The sequence below is a fragment of the Phyllostomus hastatus genome, unplaced genomic scaffold, assembly GCF_019186645.2.
Source record: "Phyllostomus hastatus isolate PE091 unplaced genomic scaffold, TTU_PhHast_1.1 phas_contig_196, whole genome shotgun sequence".
NCBI lineage: Eukaryota > Metazoa > Chordata > Mammalia > Chiroptera > Phyllostomidae > Phyllostomus > Phyllostomus hastatus.
The window spans coordinates 23,991,938-24,005,713 of record NW_025333709.1 but is presented as its reverse complement, the minus strand read 5'-3'; the positions used below and the strand labels follow the sequence as shown (position 1 = coordinate 24,005,713).

The 13,776-nt window shown below is 37.6% G+C and overlaps 1 protein-coding gene and 1 pseudogene across 2 annotated transcripts in view; one reads left to right on the top strand and one right to left on the bottom strand.

Annotated features, from left to right (window-relative positions):
• Positions 1 to 13,776, bottom strand: part of UBE2K (ubiquitin conjugating enzyme E2 K) — a 55,249-nt gene that overhangs the window by 38,005 nt on the left and 3,468 nt on the right. The gene's annotated exons all lie outside the window — the stretch shown is intronic.
• Positions 10,687 to 12,897, top strand: LOC123815933 (annotated as a pseudogene).

Below are 13,776 nucleotides of genomic sequence, written 5' to 3'. Positions count from 1 at the left end.
ACTAAACATTTAAAGAGAATATTCAGTATCACGAGGAAAACACAAGACACAAAGAGAAAAAAGATACATACTAAGATCCTGGTAAAAAGAAAAAAGGATGTTAATAACAATAGCTACCTTTAGTTTATGAGACCGTCACACATTTGTCATCTTTGTACATTTCTTCTAAATTCTCATACAAGAGCTAGGATATAAGGGTTGTCTGTGTTTCAAATAAATATTAACAGACTATAAGCTCTTATCCCCAAAGTCATACCCTTGATTTTGTTATCAACAAAAACTGTACCTTCCCTGAAATCCATTTCAAGTTTCTGATTTCCAACCTCTTCAGATTAGGTTGACTTTAATACTCTAAACCCAGATATTAGCTGGTTTCATCAAAGATTACCATTCTTTCTCATCATCAATCACTTCTGTCTTCACTTCCCTCTTTAACCAGTTTACATTCCATGGGCATTCATTATAATCAGTCCCTTGCAAATACTGCTGACTACCTTAATGTTCTTCTTCCTTCATGGTACTCATAACGGCAAAGCCCCAATGCTAGTTGAACTCATTCCACAATTAACTAAAAAGTCTTGCTGTGTCTCCCCAAGTAGTACTGCTGAGAGAAGGAAACAAACAAACAAACAAACTCATAACCATCATTAATTGGTCTCATGCTCAAGTGAAGACCATATACACATATCAAATGGAATTTAACATGGCCCTATGTGTCTGTTCCTATTAAAAAACAATCCTTCCACTACGCTAGGAATACCATCCCTCCATTCTTCTCAAGGACTTCACACCTTTAAGTACCCCTCCCTTCTCTAGCATAATCAATTTCTCCCATCCATCAATATGCAAACATATGCTAGTATCTACCAGAAAAAAATTTTCTGAAGCCATACTCTTCTCCCACTCGCCCTTCTTCTCTGTTCCTGTCAAAGCAAAACTTTTTAAAAGTTATGATGTATGAACAGAGTTGTAGACTTGAAACCTGTATGGTTTTATTAGCCAATGTAACCCCAATATACTCATTTTTAGAAAATGTTAAAAAGCCCTGGCTAGTGTGGCTCAGTGGATTGAGTCACAGCCTGCAAACCTAAGGGTCACCATTTCAATTCCCAGTCAGGGCACATGCCTGAGTTGTGGGACAAGTCTCCAGTAAGGGGAGCATAAGAGGCAACCACACACTGATGTTTCTCCTCTTCTCTCCAAAAATGTTTTTTAAAAATGTTAAAAAGAAGTCAACCATACTGCCAGTTCCTCACCTTACTTCCTTTTAACCAACTCCAGTGATATCCTCCTTCACCATTCCAATGAAAATATTCTAGTCAAGGTCACCAATGACCACCATATTGGAAATTCATTTTTCCCATTCATCAGCATGACAAAGTTGACCACTCTCTTCTTGGAACTGTCTTCTCTTGGCTTCACTGACATCATTCTCTCCTGGTTGCTAATACATCACTAATAATTCCTCACTCTCCTTATCCTTTGTTGGTTCTCCTTGGTTCAACTTCAAACCGTGCTAGGGGCTTAGGACAAATATTAGGACTTCGTCCTATACCCTCTTCCTTTTCAAAACAAATTGTCCTAGAGTTAAGTAACCCAGTCTAAGCTTTAAATATACCATCTACACTATCTATGATGCCAAATCTCTTTTCAGATCTGACTTCCAGATTCATAAATTCAACTGTTTGTTATTTCCCCACCTTAACACCAAACACGAACAAAGCAAAATTATCTTCCCCCCACTCTTTCTCATCTCAGAAACGAGTAGTACCATCTCTCTAGTTGCTAAAAATCTAGGTATTTTTTCACCTTCTTCATTTTCCCTCTGTACCATCGGCAAATTCTGGTGACTCTTTCTACCTTTAAAACATCTCTCAAATGCTTCTACTTCTCTTCAGCTCCCTATTCAAAACTAAACCCAAGCTACAATCATCTCTTGCCTAGGATACCCAGAAAGGCTACTCAAATGATCTTTCTGAGTTCAATTCTACCCCCACCCCAAGCCACATACAGCAAGCTGCCTAACTAATTTCCAGGCTCTTTCTTTCTTACTAACAAAATCCTGATTTTAATTGAGTAGCAATGTGCTTGGCTAAAAAACTTTGCTAGCCCTCTTAAACCAAGAGGTTATGACACAGTCCTTGATAAAAATAAAATAAAAACAGGTTACTGGCCCTGGCTGGTGTGGCTCAGTGGATTGAGCGTCAGCCTGCAAATCAGAGGATTGCCGGTTTGATTCCCAATCAGGGCACATGCCTGGGTTGCAAGCCAGGTTTCCCCATTGGGGTGCACAAGAGGTGATCACACATTATTTCTCTCCCTCTTTTTCTCCCTTCCTCCCCCTGTCTAAAAATAAATAAATAAAATCTTAAAACAAAAACAAAAAACATTATTGAATGGGGCCTCTTAGAAAGCTCTTTAAAGAAAGAGAACTCAGTTGGCATATGCCTTATGCCTTTCCCTTTCTGAAATTCAGACATGTTGCCTGGACCAATGCCAGTGATTTTGAGAATTTAAAGACAAGGGTCAAACTCCTAAGAATTGTAAATTGAAATTTAGGATAACTATTAACACTGTAAAGCCCTTAACTAAGAAACTCGGGGATACTTTCCTCCAGACTCTTATTTGTTTAAACCACTACCGCTATTTTTCTTGTTACATCCAGCTAAACTCAACCCTTAACTCTTAAATTAAATCCTTCTTCCTCACATCTTCAGTTTCAACAAATTCTCCCCAGAGTACCCAAGGTGGTCTTGATACCGATAGACAGGCCATTTGGACCTTTGGGAGTGGGCTGAGCGTGAGGAACAGAAGGAGCCACCGGGGAGGCAGAGCTAGGCCATGGAATGGAACTTGGGAGCCACTTCTGCACTAAGCAACACCCCTTGAGGCACTGAGGGCATGGCTAGCAGTCAGACAATACCTTCACAAACTGCCTGGTGAGGCAGCTGGATGTGGAAGCCATGGTGCAGGCCTGTGGTCCCAGCTACTCCAGGAGGCTGAGGTAGGAGGAAGTTCTTACACAGAGCAATCACAAGCCTAGCAAGATAATTTGATAAGAGGGGGAAAGCCTTCCTACTCCCTTTGGGTACCAGATTGGGGGTGGAATTAGGGGAAGGCAGGTGCATGCACAATAGAAGTTAAAATGGCAGCAGGGAAACATGCTGGACTAAAAGGGGCTGTCGAGTCTAGGTTGGGGCAAAGAAGAGACTGTTTGGGAGGTGGACCCACCCAAAACACATGAAATTTTAGGAAGATAACTGGTCATTCTAAGGCAGAGCCTGATCTGTCCCATACCCAAAACTAATAAAAACCCAGGGGAACAATGAAATCTCTCTCTTGCTCATGGCTACCTACTTGGGACTTGCACTCTGATTGTGTACTGGCGAGTCCTCTCCGTGGGCCACGTGACTTTAGTAGTCGCATGGCCTACGGCCTCCAGGAGGGAGTCTTTCACTCTCTCTTGCCAGTCACCAGTGCATCCCCACCCTCTAAGGCTCAGAAGTATGGGACCTTGTGGCCCTAGGAGCTGCATGGTTAATGGCAGTGCCAGCTACACACACAGGCTCCAGGAGGGAGCCTGAAGCCAGAGAGCAACTAGGAACAATCTTAAGCTACCTGGATGACTGCTTAGTAGCCGCCTCAGGTTCCAAAAGATAGTACTTTAAAATAAGAGCAAAAATTCTGGGCACTACCTTTTGTTTTGGTCTTGCTGAGGATGGCTGGTTTTATTCGGGTTTTGTGGTGGAAATGAGCTTTGAGATAGCGAGTTCCCCATTCTCCCAGATTGTTCAGCAGTTAAATAAAAACCTTCTCCCTTTCTCACCAGCCTTTGCGTTAACATTTGCCTTTTGGTGGTGGTGGTGCGCAGCTGAACCCTACTTTGGGTCAGTAACAATCTTTTAAAAAACACAAATTTTATCCTTTGCTTTAAATCCTTAAATGGCTTCCACAGTCACTTAAAATCCAAATTTCTTACTCTGGGCTTATAAAATTTTATGTGATCTGGCTCCTGCCTACATCTTCAACTTCATCTTGTACCATTCTCCTCCCTTACCTACAATACTCCACCCACAATAGCCCCCTTTTGTTGATTAAACACAGCAAATTCTTTCCTACTTTAGGAGCTTTATGTTAACTGTTTCCTCTGATCTGAAATAATCTTCTCTAGAGACATGGCTTTAGTATTCAGCTATCAATCTAAGACTAAAATCCCGAGAAAGACCTTTTCTGAAGATAATCCACCAATTAATTTCATCTGAACAATTTATTTCTTGGCAATGAATTTATCATGTACTTGTCTGTCTTCTCTTGCCATTCATCACTATGACCCCAGCACATATCATGGTGCCTACCACAGAGGGAACCCTCAAATACTTGTTAAATAAAGAGTTCTTGGTACTGACAATACACAGATAGATGTGCCATGATGCCTACCCTTGAGAAGCTCACGAGTCTAGTAGGGAAAGACAGCTCTGAATGCCTAAAAAACATTTAATATTATAGATTTGGGATTAAAGTCATATGGGAATATATTCAAAGCTCTTACAAAAAAGACAACTTCTAAATATGTGTATATATGTACAGAGAAAAAACAATGGAAGGAAATATCAAAATTAAGATATACCTGTGCATATTTAAAACATTTCACAGACTAAATAAAAATATTTTAAAGATAAGAATTATCCCTGGGGCTGGGATTATAGATAATTTTAACTATAATATACTTCCCTATATTGTCCAAAATTCAATAATGAGCATTTACTTTTATATTCACAGAAATTAGTTATTTAAGAGGAAAAGGCAATTAAATGGTTCTACATTCTTGACTGTATAATAGTTATTAGCTATCTATATGCATCCTAGATTTGATATTCTAATGTATGACAAAGTTAATTCCAATTTATTCTCCTAAGTATCAGTTTAAGGGCTATTCCCCAGGAACATTTTCCCTGAGGTTAGGTTACCTCACCCCCACAGTTCTTACTTAATCGCAACGAACATACATATAATTAATTAGCTACTCAACGTCTCACTGCCTTACTGAACCATAATTTACTCCACAAGGGCACAGACCATGTCTATCTTATTAACAACACAGGTGGCACTCAATAAATATTTGCTGAATAAATAAAGAAAAAGGTAAAATTATACTAAAGAGTTAAAACATAGGAATACAGATGTCACCATATACAGGATGGAGCAAGAGTAGATTTACAGTTGTAAGTATGTGAAAGTGTTTATTTTAGTATTGTTTTCCATACAAACAACTGTAAACCTACTTTTACCTCACCCTGAATAATACTAATAGACACTCTTGAGATCTTCAAAAGGGAAAACTACAAAATAAAGCCAAAAACAAAAACTCCCTTCCTACCACCTTATTTCCCAGTTTTTGGCTTGAGCATTTTATTATCTTTATACAGGACCCAACTACATTACTAACACTTAAATTCAGAACATAAACCCAACTTCACCAGGAGACCTCCTTTATCAACATAATCAACTCTCCTTCCTAGTCGTAGACACAAAATAAAATGGTATTACTTTCACAGTGGCTGGGATGAGCTCCTCCAAGAACTTAAGAAAATCCTTAAACTCATTCAGGAAAACAAGTGCCTCTGACTTATCAGGCAATGTATTAAGCCATGGAAAATTAAAAATAAGTAAGATAGGTCTCAACCCTCAACGACTTACACTCAACAGTTCCTATGGACAGATGGAGATAAAGTATCTAAGTAAACGGCTGAAGATATAATCCATGTATGATCCCACAGACATAAAAAAAATGTCTGATATACATAACCACCTAAAAATCTCACCCAAACACCAATGACCTAGTAATACCACTCTCAGATATATACCCAAAATATTGTACATGTGCATCAGCAAGAAACTAAAAATAAATGAACATACAATAGACGTATAAACTGCAGCATATATTTTTAAATGAAGTATTACAGAATATTAGAAAAATTAAGCACAAAATGTTTTCTCACTGCTGAAAAGCAATAGTATTTATTAGACAATCCACAACTGAATACCCAGGGTGGAATAGGATGGGTAACTTGAAACAAAGACACCTAAAAGTAAAGCACCCACAGTCACTTGAGAGAAAAGGCTACATATACTAGCCCTGCATTTATAATTACTAGGAAAATCCGTAATTACACAAAGGCTGAAAATAATTAACAGAATAATATAGGCCTGCCCTAAACTTATGCAAACAGCACTTTCAGCAGCAGCTCCAAAAAAAAATCAGATACTTAGCAAAAATATTTTGGGGTACTTTGAATGTTACTAAGCCTACTACATTCCAGGCACCAGGCAAGATGCTGAAGAGAAAAAGATGAATTAACCATCCTCAAAGAGCCCTGGCGGCATAGCTCAATTGGTTAGAGTGTCGTCTGGATACACCAAGGTTATGGGTTAGATCTCAGGTCAGGGCACATACAAGAAGCAACCAATAGGATGCAACAATGAATTTCCGTCTGTCTGTCTCTTTCCCTCCATACCTTTAAAATCAATAAATAAAAATTTTTTTTAAAAAGCAAGAAATGGGGGGGAGGGGGGGGGCCGCGGCCGAGGCCCTGGCTGGGCAGCTTAGTTGTTTAGAGCGCCATTCCAATGTGCCAGGGTTGCAGGTTTGATCCCTGGTCAGGGTACATTCAAGAGTCAACCAATGAGTGCATGGGTGGTGGAACAGTGGACTGATGTTTCTCTCTGTTTCCCCTCACCCACCTTCCTCTCTTTAAAACCAATCAATACATTTTTTAAATTACAAAAAAAAAAAAAGGGTACTCAAGGAACACAATGATCTACCAGAAGCAGAAAGACATACCACTCTAATAAAATTCTGACAAAGTGATACTGGAGAACAGAAGTAGATTGTGAATTAAAGTGAGGCTTCCAAGGAGTGGCATTTTAGGATTGGTAAATTTCAAAGGGCAAAGAAAAGAGGTAAGAGCCCTGGCTGGCATAGCTCAGTGCATTGAGCGCGGGCTGTGAGCCAAAGCATAGCAGGTTCGATTCCCAGTCAGGGCACATGCCTGGGTTGCAGGCCATGGCCCCCAGCAACTGCACATTGATATCTCTCCCCCACCCCCATCTCTAAAAACAAATAAATAAAATCTTAAAAAAAAATCTTAAAACTCAACTCTTAAAAAAAAAAGAAAGAAAGGAGGCAAGAGCTTATTCCAGGAAGACAGAACAACTAAATAGCAAGCAATTTAGTATAGCTAAAGGTCTGAGGGAGAGTTAGGGTCTCAGGTACATATAAACATGCAACTGCTTTGAGACTTGACAGGAAATAGGTCAGAAAAGACAGGCTAGAACAACAGTATAAAGGTTTTAACTGTGTAATAGGCAGTACAGAACCTAAAATAAAATGACATGGTCATGTTTCAAATCCAGTAGCATGGCACCAGAAGAGTTGACCAGAGGCTGAAAGAGACTAAAGGCAGGAAATAATTGTAAATAAGCAAACTATTATAATATAAGTATTCCATCTGAGATATGAAATCCTGACCTAGGGTGATTAACAAAAGGAATGCAAAAGAGAAAACAAAGATCCCAGAGATAAATGGAGGAGGAGGAGGGATTAAATCACTAACAAAAAGGGCAGTAAAAGAGGTTGAAGAAAAACCAGAAAAGCAGTATCAGAGCAGCCCAAAGACAAAAACTTGGAAATGGAAATGCTAGAGAAAGGTGTACAAAATGGACAACTGCTGAGCAATTACTCAGCAGTTGACAATTTAGAAGATATTGGTAATGCCTAAAGCAGTTCCAATATGATATGGGAGAATATCTTTATTATAATCAAAGTAGGAAAAAATTTCTTACACAAAATATACAATGCACACAATGAAAGACAGAAAAATATGACCACTTTAAAATTAAACTTCAATACAATAAAAGGCATAACAAAATTAAGTGAAATAACCCTATCATATACAAGGGTAAGTAATATACAACATAGTTGTCAAGTTCAGAGAAACAGAAAGTAAAATGGAGATTTCCAGGGACTTGGCTTAGAAGGGAATTAGTGTTTAAGGGGTACAGAGTTTCAGTTTGACAGGATGAAGAGTCCTGGAGATGGATGATGGTAATGGCTGTATGACAGTGTGAATGTACTTAATGTTACTGAAATTGTATACTTAAATATACAAGATGATAGCCCTGGCAGGATAGTTCACAGTTGGTTAGAGTGTCATCCCAATACACCAAGGTTGTGAGTTCAATCCCCAGTCATGGCACATATAAGAAGCAACCAATAAATGCATAAATAGGTGGAATAGCAAATCAATGTTTCCATGTCTCTCTCTGTCTCTAAAAATTAATTTTAAAAGTGGGTAACGAGTGCAAACACTAAATTTGCAAAGGAAAGCTTAATGGCCAATAAATACAAAAATATGCTTAATATCTCTATTGATTAGGGAAATGAAAATTAAAATAAGCTATCATTCATATGCATCAGACTAACAAAACATCTTAGATCATTAGAACTCATGCACTGCTAGAGGGAGTGTAAACTGATATAATCATTGGGAGAACAATGAAGCAATATCTAGTCATGCAGAAGACGAAAATACTCAGGCTACAATTCCACTTCCTAAAAAACCTTAAATACTCATGCTACAATTCCACTTCCTAGAAAACCTCGTATGTGCCCCCCCCAAACATTTATAATAATGTTTAAGGCATACTTTTAATAATAGCTAAAAATTGGAGCTACATGCCATATATAAAATGAATTTAAAAACTGTGATATAGAGCCCTGGCTGGTGTAGCTCAGTGGATTGAGCAAAGACCTGCAAACCAAAGGGTCACCAGTCTGATTTCCAGTCAGGGCACATGTCTGGGTTGTAAGCCAGGTCCCCAATAGGGGATGCGTGAGAGGCAACCATACATTGGAGTTTCTCTCCCTCCCTTCCCTTTAAAAATAAACAGATAATATCTTTAAAAAATACTGTAACATAGAATACTATATAATTTATACTGAAGATCAGGAAAAAAGCTCAAAAAATACAATGCTGAGAAGTAGCACTGGGGAGGATGTAGAATGCTATAATCATCCATGAAAAGTAATTAAAAATAGCTTTTTATAACCCTAAAAAGTGTTTTTACACCCAAAATATTGTTTATCAATAGTAAAAACAAAACACAAATAAGGGATGGCAACTTCAGCCTAGTGTTTGGTTACTTCTAAGAAGGAAGATGAGTGGAATAGGGGAAAGGTTACAATATGAGATTCACCTGTATGGCATGTTTTATTGGGGGCTTCCTCCAGTTTGAGAGTTAAAAATCAGTTAAATCTGAACCATGGATACAAAGGTGTTCACGTATTATTCTCTAAACTTTTAAGTGTAAAATATTTTATAATTTTAAAAACCATCTTTAAAAATAATGGGCAGAAGACAAGTAGGTATGATTGTCCACTATTCTTTCCACAATAATCAATAAATGCTTTGGAGTCAAAAACCTTATTTCAAAAACCCTGTTCCACCAAGTTATTCGATAGTGAGAAAGTTATTTAATTTCTTCAGAGCTGCAACTTTCTAATCTGCAAAACAATAACATCAATCTCATAAGGTTGCCATATATATAAAATGTTAGAAAGCCAGCATTCCACTATAGGTAGTTATTTTATATTTGCAGTAAGAACAAATAATTAAACAGAGAGAAAAGGACACATGTTTTAAATGAAGTTCTCTTACCTCTTCAGAATTACATTAAGAGAACACCATGAATGTCAGATGGATGTGACCACTACTTTTTAGTTTCCAAGACCCAATTTTAAAATAGGGATTTTATGCCTTTGCTGGTGTGGCTCAGTTGGTTGGAGCATCACCCCACAGACCAAAAGGTTATGTGTTCGATTCTCAGGCAACCAACTGAAATTTCTTTCACTGCTTTACTCTCCCTTCCTCTCTGTCTAAAAGCAATGAACAAATGTCCTCAGGTGAGTATTACAATTTTTTAAAATAAAATAAATAGGGATTTTACAAAGGGATTCAAGATCACACATGGCAAGATTCAACTCTCAATTCCTTGGTCCAGTTCCTACTGACCAGAGCTATATCACAAATCCAAAATAATCCCATTAACTCTATATAACTCAAAAGACTTCCAAATAATTTACTTGTCACAGTAATCACATTTTAACACAAACATTTTCTCCAATTTTGTCTACTAAAGAAAGATTAACCAACAGCAAGAACAAGGCCCACATCAATTCTTTTGAATTCTCCTTGACCAACTAGCCTCATAGTTGTTTGCACACAGTGACAAAGCACTAAAGCTCCACATGTTAAGCCATTCCTTGAAGCAAATTCACAGAGAGCTATCACTAAACCATTGAAGGAAACCTTTATGATCCAGGAACAACAATAAGCAGAATAGGAAAGATAGTTAATTTTGGTATCTTAACAGATTCCCACCTACTGAATATTTAAAGTGTCTCAGATACTGCTCTAAGCACTGTAAAAAAGTTCTTAATCTTCCCACATTTTTACAGATAAGAAAACTGAGATACAGAGTCATGCTGCAGGTATTAAGCATAAAACCCAGGACTCAAAAGCAAATCTAATTCCAAAGCTCACAATCTTAATCACTAAGCTAAATGTACTGTATTATGCTTAAGAAGCTAAATATTTCTGCCTTTTGACAAAATTAAGTTCTCACACCATGCGAGAAAAGCAAATTACAGTGGTAACTTGTTGCGATGAGTGCCAAAACCTACGAGTACCAAACTGTTTGCAAGGTACTGTGAGACTGACATGTGGACCTCTGTTTCATCATGAGAGAGGGGCGCTGAGTGGCAAGCAAGTGCTGAGTGCTGAAACATTTTTTCACGTCAAAATGTGACTAGTACAGGGTTTGACAAGTACTGAAGCTGAGTACCAAGGAATGTGACTGTACATGTAAATACAATATTCAATAGTAAACTGTCACTCACTGTACTTAAAAGTCTTATTAGCATCCAGCTTTTATAGTGTTATTTATGAAAAGGATAGGCCCATAAAGCAACCATTATAATGATTGGAATGAACTGGTATGCAAAAAGTCTGGGTTCACCATTAACCAGATCTGTGTCAACAATCAATCTCTTCAGGCCTCAGTTTCCTGATCTTAATAGACAAGGAGTTCAGCCTAGATGTAAGGTCTCTTTCGACTCTAATATTCAATGAATTTTAACGCATTTTCTAAGATACTATTAATATATTTTTGAACAAAGATTTTGAAAGGCAGTTTTAAAAATCCTTCCAAATTGAAATAATCACACAGGATACAATTGGGTCTATTCTTTTACTCAAACATAGTCAACACCTATCTGTGCTACTGACATCAGGAAAGAGATTGGAAGGGGGGTTTGTCTTACTGTGCTGGTAATATTCTGTTTCTGGATTTGAATGCTAGTCACTTTATTTTATGTATGGTTTTTTTTTTGGATATGAAAAGGTGTTTTTTCCTAAAGGTAAGTGAAAAAACTTAGGTGGCTCTCACTCCACAATTATGTGTACACTACAGCCGAGAAACTTTTCTGTTCTAAATATGTAAATATATTCCTTACCTAATTTTGTCAATAATTTCTCCTCCCCAGTTCCAATTCATATGCCTACAGAAGAGATCATTTACTTATAAATAATTGTATTCCTTTAATTCCTTTGGGACTGTCTTCTGAAATTTGAGGTCAGTTTTAACTTTTCTTTAAAACCTAGCTCAAGAACCTCTCTCTATACACATACCCTCATAACCACCTACTTCCAATCAGGTCTTTTGGAACTATGGTCAATACGCTCAACAACTGCTGATAAACTGCTCCCTTATTTACTAGAAAATAATATATATTCTTGCCCTAGCTGGTGTAGCTCAGTGGATTGGGCACAGGCCTGCGAATCAAAGAATCGCCGGTTTGATTCCCAGTCAGGGCACATGCCTGGGTTGTGAGCCAGATCCCCAGTTGGGGGTGCACAAGAGGCAACCACACATTGATGTTTCTCTCCCTCTCTTTCTTTCTCCTTCCCTTCCCCTCTAAAAATAAATCTTAAGAAAAATTACATATATATATATATTCTTTAGAAAGAGTGACATACTAGGGGACCCCAGAAGTATCTAAATCTATGCCTGGTAGAGATGAAAGTCTTTGTAAAAGTGAAGCAAAAGAAGAAATGCACCCCAAAAAGTATTACTTAGACAGGCTTTGAAGTTTTAATTTTTTACCAATCTATAAGCTTACCTTGTTCAACACACACCCAGAACCCCCAAAAGGCACATTTTTTAAGCAAGTGATTAAAAACAAAGAAACTAAGTTGCCATCTTGCATCCTCACTTGTGTGCACTTATTCTCAGCTTGTCTGCCTGAAACCTCCTGAGCACCAACCCTAGTCCACCATGTGGAACCATTTCCTCTCCAAGATGAAAGAACTATCATAAACCAAGAGAAGCTTTCAAAACTGCATGCACAAGTGCACACTGGTGGGAAAGGAACTGCTTGAGAAAGAAGGTGGTTCACAGGATAGCTACAGGAGATGATTAAAAAACTTCAGTGCTCCTTAAAGAAGTTAGGGGTAAGTAGTATCTCTGGTAATGAAGAAGTAAACATGTTCACAAACCAAGGACAGTGATCCATTTTAAAAACCCTAAAGTTCAGGAATCTATAGCAGCAAACACTTTCACAATTACTGGCCATGCTGAGACAAAGCAGCTGACAGAAATGCTACCCAGCATTTTAAACCAGACTAGGCAGACAGTCTATGACTAGTTTAAGGAGACTGGCTGAAGCTCTCTCTACCCAAACAACCTGCAGATGGAAAAGCACTGCTAGTGCCACCAGATGATGAAGTTCTAGATCTTGTGGAGAATTTTGATGAGGCTTCCAAAAATAAACTGAGTTGAGTTACCTTCTGAAGAAGATAAACTTGAAGAAGTTACTGGGAGCTGCTATTTTATGCTTTTTCAAATTTTGTTTATGGGTCTGATAAAATCTAGATCTCTTAAGATTTTTAAACCCAGGCCCCTTGGTCACTGCAGCTCTTTTCAGTTTTTGCTTACACACAAACCATTCTAGTTTTTTTAAAAAAGAGAAAGAAACAGTTTTTCTACCCCAAAACCGCAAATACTGGTTAAGTTGTTTTTTTTACCAGTATTTCACATTTTTCTTTAAATCAAAAAGGAAAGTTCAAAAGAAAAAGATAACCATTAATTTATAAAGAAAGTCTTAAACTGTCTACAGCAGTGGTTCTCAATATTTGCAGTGTAGACATTTTTAATTGGTCCAATTAGTGAAAGAGAGGGTAGGGAGGTGTAGGGGGAAGCCTGGCTGTGCTGCTATCTAAAATAATCTAGATCAAGCTAGATTAAATATATATCAGATGACAACAGATACAAAAACCCATTAAAGTGCTTAAGGAAAACTTATACAATAATAGTATTCATGAAATCAATTTGTTAATGCCATAGATGTAAATACTCCCTGTAAGAACCCCAGAAAAGGTTAGCAAAGTGTAGCTACAGTATGAAACAAACTACAGGTACCACAAAACACTGATTTGAGGGCATTTTACCTCACTGAGCTTTCAATTTTAAAATAATTTTGCATACTGAAATGCAAGTAAATTTTTAAGTTAATTACAGGTAACACTTATTTTAATGTTTAAACTAACAAATTAGGTTGTGTTTAAATCCTTTAACCAGTAATACAAACCAGGATCAATTACTTTTAAAAAATTAAAAGCACGACTTTATCCTTGTCAAGTCTTGACACTGTAGTACAAT